We start from the raw sequence: 13,964 nt of genomic DNA, 5'->3' as shown, positions 1-13,964 counted from the left end.
GTGAAATGGTAAGACATATAGAACAGTGCCAGAACTGTTTTTCGGGGATTTTATTTTCCCAAAAATATACTTAGATTCACTGTCAAAGTGAAAGAATGTAATAGACATCTCATCAGCGCAATTTGACAGCATGTTCTACCATATGGAATGACGTGTGTGTGTGTGTGGGGGGGGGGGGGGGGGGGGGGGTATGTTTAGTTCAGGAGTGATGGGATGATGATGATGGTTGGTCTTCATGTTGGAGAGACACAGACTGATGAACAAATCTTCTTCTCTTATCCTGATCATCTGTCCATGTTGACTGATAGAGTTGCTCTGCAGTTTTCACCCTGTATCTTCCCAGTCAACCTACATTCCTCTGTCACACATAAGAAGAACAAAATTTGTTTTAGGATTATATGGAAAAAGACATTATTTTGTTCTGAAAAAGTCTTTGTCTTCTTACAGATTTGTGCTTTTGCTCTAATTACACCAAGGCATCCTGAAGCTGATCACTACCACCATGTTTGACGGTCAGTATATTGTTTTTCTGAAATTTTATACTTGTTTTACACCAGACGCAACAAGATGTTAACTTTCCAAATATTTTCCCAGAAGTCTTGGAGATAAATCTGATTTAGAAAATCAGTTTTTTGTTCTTGTTAGTGATTTTTTTCCCAGTCTCTCCGTCTTATTGTTGAACCAGTGGATTTGTTTCTCATTTGTTGTTGGAATTTATTTATTGTGGCATAATGAGTTGCTATTGGACAAGTGTTAGCCTGCTTTGTGTTGTCAGGCAGGTTCTATATACTAAAGTACTAGTTCCTTTGGCAGATTATTTCACTTATAACATGGGAGACATGTTTTATGAGTGAAATAATCTGCCAATGGAACAAGTACTTTGATCAATATTGAGGAATTATTTACTTAAAACCAGCTCCTATATTTTGCTGAAAAGCTTCTTGCAAGTTAAGTCTTGTCATTTCAAGTGCACCAAGATATTTTCACATACCTGGCAGCTTTATTTTATACTCAACTATAACGTTAATAGTCATATGGATAGAAATGTTAAATCTTTATTCCCAACCCAGTTTCCTTTTTACTACTTCCCTTTATGCCCAATACAAACTCTGCAGTCCTTTCACTTCCTTTAACCTCTTATCTCCTCTTGTCGTCCTCCTGTCTTGCTCTTGAACTCTCCATTACCATCTTGTCACTCGTTTTATCTCATCACCCAAAGCAAGCCCTTCATCTTATTGTCCAGCTGTTGCGATCTGCTTCTTTCTTCATTGTGATGTGGGTCAGCAGGTCAGCCGGGGGGCTTGTCATTAGCTGGGACTGTGCATTTGTTCTGATCACAGGTGTAGACAAGATAATAGGAGTCTTTAGTGGTCAGTGTGAGGAGAGCAGTACAGTCTTAGACAGAGCAACATCATAAAATAGAGTAATAAAATAGGAAACTGTTTAAAATAAATTAAAATTCACAAAAAAACAAATTGATTTGAATAATTTTATTAAGTATTTTTGTCCAGGTTTAATGAAAACACCTCATTTAGACATAATTATTCCAACTCAATATGCATTTCTGTGCTGCTACTGTTCTTTACTAATGACATTTTCTCTGCCTCATGACGTCAGGCTTTGCCTTTCTGATGCTTCTGTGCTGAACAGCTGTTCTCTTTCTCTTCATCTCCCAGAGAAACAATAGCAGCTAATGTCAGACTGCTGATGCTGAATCCAGAGATCTCCACCAGCCTCTATATCTACTCTACTGTGTTCCACTGCATGTGTAGAAAAATGAACTAAACAGATTATAGGAAATGGTTGCATTGAGGAGGTTTTAGTGCAGAAGCAGATTGTGGAGAGTTCTGTTTTTTTCTGCATGTTGAACCTCTGTGGGTTGACTCAGTGGCTCCTTTTGTGTTTGTTAGTAATGAGAGCTGCAAAGTATGCTGCTGCTTTGTCTTTCTGTACATGTGTTCATTTGTGTTTGGTCACTACTGTTTGTTCAGCTTTGAGGTTGCCTCTTTGCACCCAGGAGACGAGTAGAGTAGTTTTCGTGTGTATTTTTGTCTGGGGGGGAAGGATCTAATTTAAACAGCTAGAGTTGGTTGAATTAAACATGTTGTGCTCATTTAAGAAGTTACACATTAATGACTTTTTTCATGTTTTTTTTTCTTCAGCTTTCTGACAGTATTGAGACAAACAGGCATCTATTGAGCAGGTTGGTTGGCATAGTCAGTAAAGTGCTGTGCTTTGAATCTGGTGATTGTTGGTTCAAACCCTGGTTCTGGCAACCTCCAAATGCAATGTCTGAGTCAGTGTAAAAATGTGCTGTGGAGACCGAACATCAGGAGAGTGGGGATTCATCCATCCCCAGTTTTTAGAGAGAGAAAGACCTGGATCTCAAGATTTCCATGATGTGTGAAGATCGACTGATGTACCAAGACTAAAATAGGAATGCATCCTGGCTCCATTTGGCACTCTTTTATTATTGAAAAGAAAGTTTCTACTTCTACTCCAACAGGTTACGGCATCAGACATCAAGTATGAAGAACAAGGCTTGAAATCCTGGAAGGAATGTCTATTTTGTCAGCCTCTTTCAAAGTCACCATTGCTACAACAATATAGGAACTTTCCATTTGTAGATTCATTTGCTCCGTGTTTAAGTTTCTGACTTTATGGTTCTTTTGAAGGTGGACATAAAAAAATTAAGTCATGGACGAGGAGTGAAACTACATAATACAACTTGTTTAGAAAGCACAAAGTTTAGAAAGAGTGGTGTGAAAAGCATCTGATCCAGCATTCAATTCCAAGTAGAGTTATCTATATTTTATCAATAATTGTATATAAAAACACAAACGCTATACGAGAAAACATCAAAATAAAAGAGAAGATTCTCATAGAGTAGCTGATATGTCATACAAACATAAAAAGTCCAAGTTCAATGTCTGGAAGAGCAAATAGTGAAGATTTAATAAGGATTGTAAATAGAGATAAATGCGCTACAAGTCAAAAGGGAGACGGTCCTTGTGGTGTGGAGGGATTGTCATCAGTGCTCAAACCGGAAGGTCATAAGTTCAAGTCCTGGCAGGTATTCTGAAAGGCTTTCTGGATTGTCTACTTGTTTTTACCTTTTGTCAACATTGACACCCCAAAAAATAAATGCGCCAGGAGAAACTTCTAGAGTTTAGATGGTCGTGTGGTCCACAGGTTATGCTCTCAGACATCAACTATGATGGACAAGGGTTCAAATCCTGGAAAGAATGTCTATTTTGTCAGCCTCTTTCAAAATCAGTATTGACAGCAGAAAAGATAAATGCGCTACGTGAAATTCTTCAGTGTAGTAGATCATGTGGTCTACAGGATATGGCATCAGACATCAAGTATGAAGGCCAAGGGTTCAAATCCTGGAGAGGATGTCTATTTTTTCAGTCTCTTTCAAAGTCACCATTGACAGCAGAAAAGATAAATGCGCCATGAGAAACTTGTAAAGTGTGGAAGTTCATGTGGTCCACTGGTTAAGGAATCAGGTACAAAAGAAGTGGGTCCAAATCCTGGTCTTGGACTGAAAAAAAAGTAGATATTCTTGATTAGTTTGGTATTAAATGGGATTTTTAGATTAAAACCCACAAACTTCATGATAATCAGTCAAAAGTAAGGCCGATTTCTGCTTAAATATCTTATTTTTACCATTCTATTTTGTCACTCCAGGAATGCACCGATTTCAAAGTTTTTTGCTGATACTGCCGATATTCCTTTTTTGTGGTTTTTAAGCAAAAACAGCAAAAAAAGGAATATTGGCAGTATCAGCAAAAAACTCTGAAATCGGTGCATTCCTGGAGTAAAAATGCACCGATTTCAGAGTTTTTTGCTGATACTGCCAATTTTCCTTTTTTGCTGCTTTTTAAGCAAAAACTCAAAAACAGGAATATCGGCAGTATCAGCAAAAAACTTTGAAATCGGTGCATTCCCGGAGTGACAAAATAGAATGGTAAAAAAAAGATATTTAAGCAGAAATTGGTCTTAATTTTGACTGATTATCATGAAGTTTGTGGGTTTTAATCTAAAAATCCCAAATTAATCATGAAGATCTATTAATTGATCTTTATTAATAGACTAAGATTAGGATTTGAACTCACATCCTTTGTATCTGAGGTCTGATGCCTTAACCAGTGGACCACATGACCTTCTACACTTCAGAAGTTTCTCGTGGCGCATTCATCTTTTCAGGTATCAGTATTGACTGAAAGAGGCTGACAAAATGGACATTCTCTCCAGGATTTGAACCCTTGACCTTCATACTTGGTGTTGGATGCCATAACCTGTGGACCACTTGACCTTCTAGCCTTTAGAAATTTCTCGTAGCGCATTTATCTTTTCTGCTGTCAATGCTGATTTTGAAAGAGGCTAACAAAATAGACATTCTTTCCAGGATTTGAACCATAATACATAAAACATTGAGCAACTTATTTGATTCATCAAAATGTAATGTTGCTGGTTTTCTCCATTGTTTACTGGGTGGTGTTTTCAGGATTGTGTAGTTTTGTGTCTTTATGATGTAAAGCACTATGAACTGTCTTGTTGCTGAAATGTGATATACAAACAATCTTGAATGATAATTAAAACTCTGAAGAGCCTGTTTGTGTGCAGAGCATCTAATTAAATCAGTCAATCCAGGTGTGGTGGTGCAGGTAGTCACACCTTTAAACTGAGAGTCGTTAGTTAAACCTGTCACTCAATGAGCAGTGAAACTACCCTGAAAGTCATTCATCTGTCACTTGTTACACTAAATCTGTGAAAGATCATGTGGTCTACAGGTTAAAGCATCAGTCTCCAAGTATGAGGGTTAAGGGTTCAAATCCTGGAAAGAATATCCATTTTGTCAGCCTCTTTCAAAGGCACCATTAACAGCAGAAAAGATAAATGTGCCATGAGAAACCTCTAAAGCGTGGAAGGTCATGTGGTCCACAAGTTAAGCCCTCAGCCATCAGGTACAAAAGATCTGGGTTCGAATCTTGATCTCGGTTTGTAAATAAAGTGGGTTTAAATAAAGTTTAATGGGCTTTTTAGATTAAAACACACAAAGTTCATCATAACCAGTCAAAATTAAGGATTTATCTTAAGAAAAACCTGATTTCTACTTAAGTAGGTTGTTTTTTTATCAATCTTTTTTCTACTCCAGGAATGCACCGATTTCAGAGTTTTTTGCTGATACTGCCGATATTCCTTTTTTGTGGTTTTTAAGCAAAAACGGCAAAAAAAGGAATATTGGCAGTATCAGCAAAAAACTCTGAAATCGGTGCGTTCCTGGAGTAAAAATGCACCGATTTCAGAGTTTTTTGCTGATACTGCCAATTTTCCTTTTTTGCTGCTTTTTAAGCAAAAACTCAAAAACAGGAATATCGGCAGTATCAGCAAAAAACTTTGAAATCGGTGCATTCCCGGAGTGACAAAATAGAATGATAAAAAAAAGATATTTAAGCAGAAATTTGTCTTAATTTTGACTGATTATCATGAAGTTTCAGGGTAGTTTCACTGCTCATTGAGTTTAACTAACGACTCTCAGTTTAAAGGTGTGACTACCTGCACCACCACACCTGGATTGACTGATTTAATTAGATGCTCTGCAAGCAAACAGGCTCTTCAGAGCTTTAATTATCATTCAAGATTGTTTGTATATCACATTTCAGCAACAAGACAGTTCATAGTGCTTTACATCATAAAGACACAAAAATACACAATAATGAAAACTTCAACCAGTAAACAATTGAGAAAACCAGCAACATTACATTTTGATGAATCAAATGAGTTGCTCAATGTTTTATGTATTATGGTTCAAATCCTGGAAAGAATGTCTATTTTGTTAGCCTCTTTCAAAATCAGCATTGACAGCAGAAAAGATAAATGCGCTACGAGAAATTTCTAAAGGCTAGAAGGTCAAGTGGTCCACAGGTTATGGCATCCAACACCACGTATGAAGGTCAAGGGTTCAAATCCTGGAGAGAATGTCCATTTTGTCAGCCTCTTTCAGTCAATACTGATACCTGAAAAGATGAATGCGCCACGAGAAACTTCTGAAGTGTAGAAGGTCATGTGGACACTGGTTAAGGCATCAGACCTCAGATACAAAGGATGTGAGTTCAAATCCTAATCTTGGTCTATTAATAAAGATCAATTAATAGATCTTCATGATTAATTTGGGATTTTTAGATTAAAACCCACAAACTTCATGATAATCAGTCAAAATTAAGACAAATTTCTGCTTAAATATCTTTTTTTTATCATTCTATTTTGTCACTCCGGGAATGCACCGATTTCAAAGTTTTTTGCTGATACTGCCGATATTCCTGTTTTTGAGTTTTTGCTTAAAAAGCAGCAAAAAAGGAAAATTGGCAGTATCAGCAAAAAACTCTGAAATCGGTGCATTTTTACTCCAGGAACGCACCGATTTCAGAGTTTTTTGCTGATACTGCCAATATTCCTTTTTTTGCTGTTTTTGCTTAAAAACCACAAAAAAGGAATATCGGCAGTATCAGCAAAAAACTCTGAAATCGGTGCATTCCTGGAGTAGAAAAAAGATTGATAAAAAAACAACCTACTTAAGTAGAAATCAGGTTTTTCTTAAGATAAATCCTTAATTTTGACTGGTTATGATGAACTTTGTGTGTTTTAATCTAAAAAGCCCATTAAACTTTATTTAAACCCACTTTATTTACAAACCGAGATCAAGATTCGAACCCAGATCTTTTGTACCTGATGGCTGAGGGCTTAACTTGTGGACCACATGACCTTCCACGCTTTAGAGGTTTCTCATGGCACATTTATCTTTTCTGCTGTTAATGGTGCCTTTGAAAGAGGCTGACAAAATGGATATTCTTTCCAGGATTTGAACCCTTAACCCTCATACTTGGAGACTGATGCTTTAACCTGTAGACCACATGATCTTTCACAGATTTAGTGTAACAAGTGACAGATGAATGACTTTCAGGGTAGTTTCACTGCTCATTGAGTGACAGGTTTAACTAACGACTCTCAGTTTAAAGGTGTGACTACCTGCACCACCACACCTGGATTGACTGATTTAATTAGATGCTCTGCACACAAACAGGCTCTTCAGAGTTTTAATTATCATTCAAGATTGTTTGTATATCACATTTCAGCAACAAGACAGTTCATAGTGCTTTACATCATAAAGACACAAAACTACACAATCCTGAAAACACCACCCAGTAAACAATGGAGAAAACCAGCAACATTACATTTTGATGAATCAAATAAGTTGCTCAATGTTTTATGTATTATGGTTCAAATCCTGGAAAGAATGTCTATTTTGTTAGCCTCTTTCAAAATCAGCATTGACAGCAGAAAAGATAAATGCGCTACGAGAAATTTCTAAAGGCTAGAAGGTCAAGTGGTCCACAGGTTATGGCATCCAACACCAAGTATGAAGGTCAAGGGTTCAAATCCTGGAGAGAATGTCCATTTTGTCAGCCTCTTTCAGTCAATACTGATACCTGAAAAGATGAATGCGCCACGAGAAACTTCTGAAGTGTAGAAGGTCATGTGGTCCACTGGTTAAGGCATCAGACCTCAGATACAAAGGATGTGAGTTCAAATCCTAATCTTGGTCTATTAATAAAGTGGATCTTCATGATTAATTTGGGATTTTTAGATTAAAACCCACAAACTTCATGATAATCAGTCAAAATTAAGACCAATTTCTGCTTAAATATCTTTTTTTTACCATTCTATTTTGTCACTCCGGGAATGCACCGATTTCAAAGTTTTTTGCTGATACTGCCGATATTCCTGTTTTTGAGTTTTTGCTTAAAAAGCAGCAAAAAAGGAAAATTGGCAGTATCAGCAAAAAAACTCTGAAATCGGTGCATTTTTACTCCAGGAATGCACCGATTTCAGAGTTTTTTGCTGATACTGCCAATATTCCTTTTTTTGCTGTTTTTGCTTAAAAACCACAAAAAAGGAATATCGGCAGTATCAGCAAAAAACTTTGAAATCGGTGCACTCCTGGAGTGACAAAATAGAATGGTAAAAATAAGATATTTAAGCAGAAATCGGCCTTACTTTTGACTGATTATCATGAAGTTTGTGGGTTTTAATCTAAAAATCCCATTTAATACCAAACTAATCAAGAATATCTACTTTTTTTTCAGTCCAAGACCAGGATTTGGACCCACTTCTTTTGTACCTGATTCCTTAACCAGTGGACCACATGAACTTCCACACTTTACAAGTTTCTCATGGCGCATTTATCTTTTCTGCTGTCAATGGTGACTTTGAAAGAGACTGAAAAAATAGACATCCTCTCCAGGATTTGAACCCTTGGCCTTCATACTTGATGTCTGATGCCATATCCTGTAGACCACATGATCTACTACACTGAAGAATTTCACGTAGCGCATTTATCTTTTCTGCTGTCAATACTGATTTTGAAAGAGGCTGACAAAATAGACATTCTTTCCAGGATTTGAACCCTTGTCCATCATAGTTGATGTCTGAGAGCATAACCTGTGGACCACACGACCATCTAAACTCTAGAAGTTTCTCCTGGCGCATTTATTTTTTGGGGTGTCAATGTTGACAAAAGGTAAAAACAAGTAGACAATCCAGAAAGCCTTTCAGAATACCTGCCAGGACTTGAACTTATGACCTTCCGGTTTGAGCACTGATGACAATCCCTCCACACCACAAGGACCGTCTCCCTTTTGACTTGTAGCGCATTTATCTCTATTTACAATCCTTATTAAATCTTCACTATTTGCTCTTCCAGACATTGAACTTGGACTTTTTATGTTTGTATGACATATCAGCTACTCTATGAGAATCTTCTCTTTTATTTTGATGTTTTCTCGTATAGCGTTTGTGTTTTTATATACAATTATTGATAAAATATAGATAACTCTACTTGGAATTGAATGCTGGATCAGATGCTTTTCACACCACTCTTTCTAAACTTTGTGCTTTCTAAACAAGTTGTATTATGTAGTTTCACTCCTCGTCCATGACTTAATTTTTTTATGTCCACCTTCAAAAGAACCATAAAGCCAGAAACTTAAACACAGAGCAATTGAATCTACAAATGGAAAGTTCTTATATTGTTGTAGCAATGGTGACTTTGAAAGAGGCTGACAAAATAGACATTCTTTCCAGGATTTGAAACCTTGTCCTTGATGTCTGATGCTTCTTAATCTTGAAGTAGAAACTTTCTTTTCAATAGACATTTCCAACAGTGCCAAATGGAGCCAGGATGCCTTCCTATTTTAGTCTTGGTACATCTGTCGATCTTCCAACATCATCCACAACAAGAAGATCCAGGTCTTTGGGGATCCATCCCCACTCTCCTGGTGTTCGGTCTCCATCTTGCTGTAGTACATTTTTACACTGACTGAAACATTGCATTTGGAGGTTGCCACAACCAGGGTTTGAACCCACAATCACAGCACTTTACTGACTATGCCAACCAATCTGCTCAACAAATGCCTGTTTGTCTCTTAAGACTGTCAGAAAACTGAAGAAAAAAAGAAAAAACTTCACAATGATTTGTAACAAATTGGACCAGTTTAGATCTGTCTGTCTCTACTTCAGTCCACCTAAAACTCCTAAGAACCTTGTTCCTACACATAAAGTTGCGTGTAAAAAGAGATTTTTTTCATGCCAGCCAGCTATGCTCCCAGCAGCCTCTCTGTTGACATAGCTTCCACAATGGGAACTAAAGCCCTCCCATTGTCAATCTAACCCCAGGCAGAGTTACTACACTACTCTGTTGTCCAGTACAGGCCTAAAGCCTGGATCTAGAAGTCTAACCACCCCCTCCTCATGGAACCCATGCTGCATTGTTAAGCTTCATTCTGGTCCTACAATGGGACATCGCACTTTGGAAGTCATTCTCAAAAAGGAGAAGCCAATCAAAAATAAAGCCAGTTATTGTGTCTCTTTTGACACACGTTGCTGAGCTGGCCCGACCTCATTGGTCACCCTAAACCCCAGGGCTCATTCATGTTCATTCATGTCCATTATATGAACAAATTAAATAAAACCCAGGATGGAAGGGAAGCTTAGAATCAGCCTGGGTTGAGAGGAACACACTGAGGATGGATGTACAGAGCTTTCTACATCTCTAATGGACTTATTGATCAATATTCAAACACATCAAGAAGACATGGACACCTTGTAAAAATGAGACAGGTATGTAGCTCCAGCTAATAGAGGGAGGTTCCCTCTCGCATGTTTTTCCTCATCTAATTCTCAGTTTTTTTCTATTTAAACATCAAATCTGCTTCAGCTCAAAATGATTGTAATGCCCTCTCTCAATGACATCAGACATTTGGAATGAATTAAAAGACGAGAAACGTCCTTCAGGTCACTGGTAAAACAAATAACATAATGCCCTAAGAAATGCTTTTCTTTTCTGTGTTTTATAACCTACCTGTGTCTTAAAAAACTCAATAGCTGCATTGATATTGACATGGAATTACATCCGGATAACGTCAGAAAACATTGAGGGGCATTTAAATACAGTAGGCTAAGTACAAATGATTTGGAAAAGCATGTTTTCTTTTCTCTTCCTGATTATGCAATACGTTGTTGGCTTCTCATGTAAAATCCCAATTAAATACAGTAGCTGCATTTTCATTAGAAATTTGTGCAAATTTTTGTTGATATTCTGCTGATGTAGAAAACACAATTTAACAATTGTGCTGATTCCGTTAAATAAGAAATGACATTAAAATCATGCTTGTTCAAACAATAAGTCCTTAAACATGACAGGAACAGATGCAAACAGCTACATGAAATATACTTATCAGTCATCAGTGTCTTATTCAGGAGTTGGAGCGACTACATAAATTGGCATGTTTCCATTAATTAGAACAATTTTATATTTAATGGAAATGCAGCTAATGTATGTATTTGGTCCTTGTCTTCTGTTTTTTCCTTCTAGTCACAAATATTTCAGATTATGCAACTTATTTTAATACAAAACAAGCCGACTGAATAAACTGAAAGCTTTAGGAAGCAGAGCTCAGTTTCACAAACCAAACTCATAATCTATTTCAGTAAAATTTCTCTAAATGCTGAAAGACCATAACCTTCAAACTCACCTTTGCCAAAAAACATAGATGGAAATTCCCAGAAAATATTCTGTGAAATGACAAGAGAAAAATGGGCCTGTTATAAAAATGTTAGTCATGTTGCATTTCACCTAAAACATGGCAGTGGCAGTATGATGGTTTGGGCCTGCTTTGCTTGCAGTACTGGACCTTAACCCCAGTCAGGTTGTGGTTCAACAGCAGGATGATGATCCAAAGCATCAAGGCAAGGCTGCCTCTGAATAATACAAAAATAAAAATGAAGTTTTAGCCAAAGTCTGAACTAAAATCCAATTCAAATAAACCATACAGTAAACACGCTGTTTATGTTTCATTGCTAGCCATCTGGAAGTGTTGATAGCGTTTTTTTATGCCTTCATTTTTTCAAAACACTCTGCTTTTCAGATCTGAAACATCTAAGTGTGACAAAATAGCAAAAACAGAATAAATCTCAAGTTTTTCACAGCACTCTACGTTGTCTCTTTGTTTCCTTAATCATCTCAGAAATATTGTCCCTTTCATAAACGAGCGCATGGATGCATCGCTGTCGATGGGACAGAAAGGAAGTGGAGAGAGGAATGAAAAGCGAACAAGAAAATGTGATGAAAAGGTTATGGAGAGAGGGGAGAAAAGGGCAGGTGGAAAACTGCTCTTTAGGGTCTTTGAAAGCAGCTGGTCCTGGTTTGAAGCTTGACCCCATTTAGGACGGGCGAGAGACATCGAGACAAACTGTGGGAGAGAGAGTGAGCGTGCGACAGACCCTTCAGCCCCGCTCTTAAAGGCCCTCCACAGGAAGTCCTCATTCTTCCTGGAGCAGACACCCCCCACCAACAGCTGCGAAAAAGCCCTCATTTAGGCTGAGTGGAAGGGGAAGACAGAGAAAGAGTGGACCCCCATCCTCCACCTAGGGGGGCCCTCGTATCAAAACTTCCCCTCAGCAGGCAAGACAGAAATGTCAGCAAGAAGGAAGGCTTTAGAGTCTTTTATCATTTCATTTGCTTATTGATTTGTGTGTGTGCTTGTTAGAGACCAATTTGACCTTTACAGGAATTTCCAGCTTGAAACAAAAATTCTTCGATTTATTCTTTGGAGGAAAATCCTCTATAATACCAACTGAACAAAACGTCAAGGCATTTTAGCTGTAAATAAGTAGAGTGAAAATTTAGGAAAGACCAGAAAGACTCCAGCTTGTGTTTCTTTGCTTCAGCTGACTGAACATTTTGGTCCACAGAACAATTTTCAGACGCGTCAGTAAAAGTTAGCCGTTGTAATGTTTGTGTTAAATGGGATTAGCTGTTCTTGGCCAGCGGCACCAGCTACACACACAGAGGTGTCTGCTTAGCAAGCCTAAAACTATGAAAAACAAGCATAAAAGTAAGGTTATTGTGTCACTAGAACCATCTGTACATTGTTTTATTAAAACACAAACGAAAATCTACAGAAGAGGATTAGGGTTACTTGAAAAAAGTTAGGACTCTAATCTCAAAATTTTGACCTTTTTCTCAGAAATATAATTCTGTGTGAATCTATGTCAAAGTCTAAAAAAACAAAACATTCTTGCATGTATGTCAGTTACCTTTACCTTTTGAAATGTGATGTGCTCAGTTCAGTTTTGCAATCAGGTCGCTGATCCCTCATCAGTTGCACTTTTTAGCTATATAATAATTTGTTTATCTGAGAAATAACCTGAAACCAGTCTCTTGGTTCTCTGCTTCAATTTCCCTTCCACTTCACAATTATGCATCATGTGTTGGTTTATCACATTAAATCCCAATGAAATACATCATAGTTTGTACCTGTAGTTTGAGAAATTGTTTTAAAAGTTTTACTTTTGCACTAAAATTGGATTCAATTGTCCATAAAACTGTTTGTAGTCAGTTTTAGCACCACAGGAAACTGTCCCTGGTGGAGTTTCTGTACTGCCAGTCACAGAGGACCTTACCATTTCCAATTAGCCTAATTTAATTTGTCATAGTTGAGAAGAATCAGTCAGGACTACTCTTTAGTTTCAATGATTCATAACCCCTTGTCATACTGTTGTCTGGGTGTCATGTCTAATATTTCCTAACCTGTATTCACCTGTCGAAGAAGTCAGTTTCCTTCTCTTTGCTTCAAGCATCGTTTGACGGTTGTCGGCAGATAATCTGAGAAAAGAGAAACAAGAAAAATATACATTTTTATTGTTTATTTAATACAAATAATGTTGCACCTTCCCACATATGTTGATTTAGCAATGTGATTTCCACTTTCCTTTTCCTTAAAGTGGCTAAAGATGGAGACTGAATTTATGAAAATGGAAGAAAATGTGGATAGTGGGATAGTAGTCAATAGATTGAACTTTCATGGAATCAACATTACATTATCTTTATAAAATCTTTATCAATTTTGAAAAAAAATCTAATTACTAAAATGGTTATTTGACAAATTAATTTCAATAGGTTCTTCCAAAAAAAGAAAAAGACAAGAAAACATAATTTTGCTTTTATATTTAATATGGTATATACTGTGAGCTGTGAAAATATAAAGGTTATTGAACAAAAAAGGTTTTTCACATGTTCTTTTTTCAAGCAATATCTCTGTAGTTTGGAGATCATTTAAACTACTTGCGGTTTAAACTTGACCTAAACAACTGATTGCGTTTTAACGTTTTGAAAACTGAGCCCACTGCTATCAATCAGCTATGTGTGTGTTTGCATTAGACCGACAGGTTGGACTGATACAGATCGCTTTGATGTGTTCATGGTGTGTTTGCGTTGGCCTGGACCGACCGCTCTCTGAGGGACTATCATTGCTGGTAATCCACTTCATGGTCCACTAATCTGTTTTCACCAGGGTTGCTCCCCACCCAGTTCTCTTTCTCTCTTTTTCTTCTTCTAG

General features: G+C 37.3%; 1 long non-coding RNA gene across 3 annotated transcripts in view; it reads left to right on the top strand.

Annotated features, from left to right (window-relative positions):
* The window catches only part of LOC114137408 (uncharacterized), a 73,128-nt gene that overhangs the window by 51,045 nt on the left and 8,119 nt on the right, over positions 1-13,964 (top strand). For 2 of the 3 annotated variants that reach the window (XR_003593981.1, XR_003593980.1), the window contains exons 3-4: positions 448-512; positions 13,787-13,881. This is a non-coding gene — a long non-coding RNA (uncharacterized LOC114137408). Of the gene's footprint in view, positions 1-447; positions 513-8,225; positions 10,186-13,786; positions 13,882-13,964 lie in introns of those variants that run through there. The other variant, XR_003593982.1, reaches the window with a different exon arrangement.

This window comes from Xiphophorus couchianus, chromosome 22 (genome assembly GCF_001444195.1).
Source record: "Xiphophorus couchianus chromosome 22, X_couchianus-1.0, whole genome shotgun sequence".
Taxonomy (NCBI): domain Eukaryota; kingdom Metazoa; phylum Chordata; class Actinopteri; order Cyprinodontiformes; family Poeciliidae; genus Xiphophorus; species Xiphophorus couchianus.
Note: the sequence above shows the minus strand (reverse complement) of the source record. Positions and strands in the feature narration are given on the sequence as shown.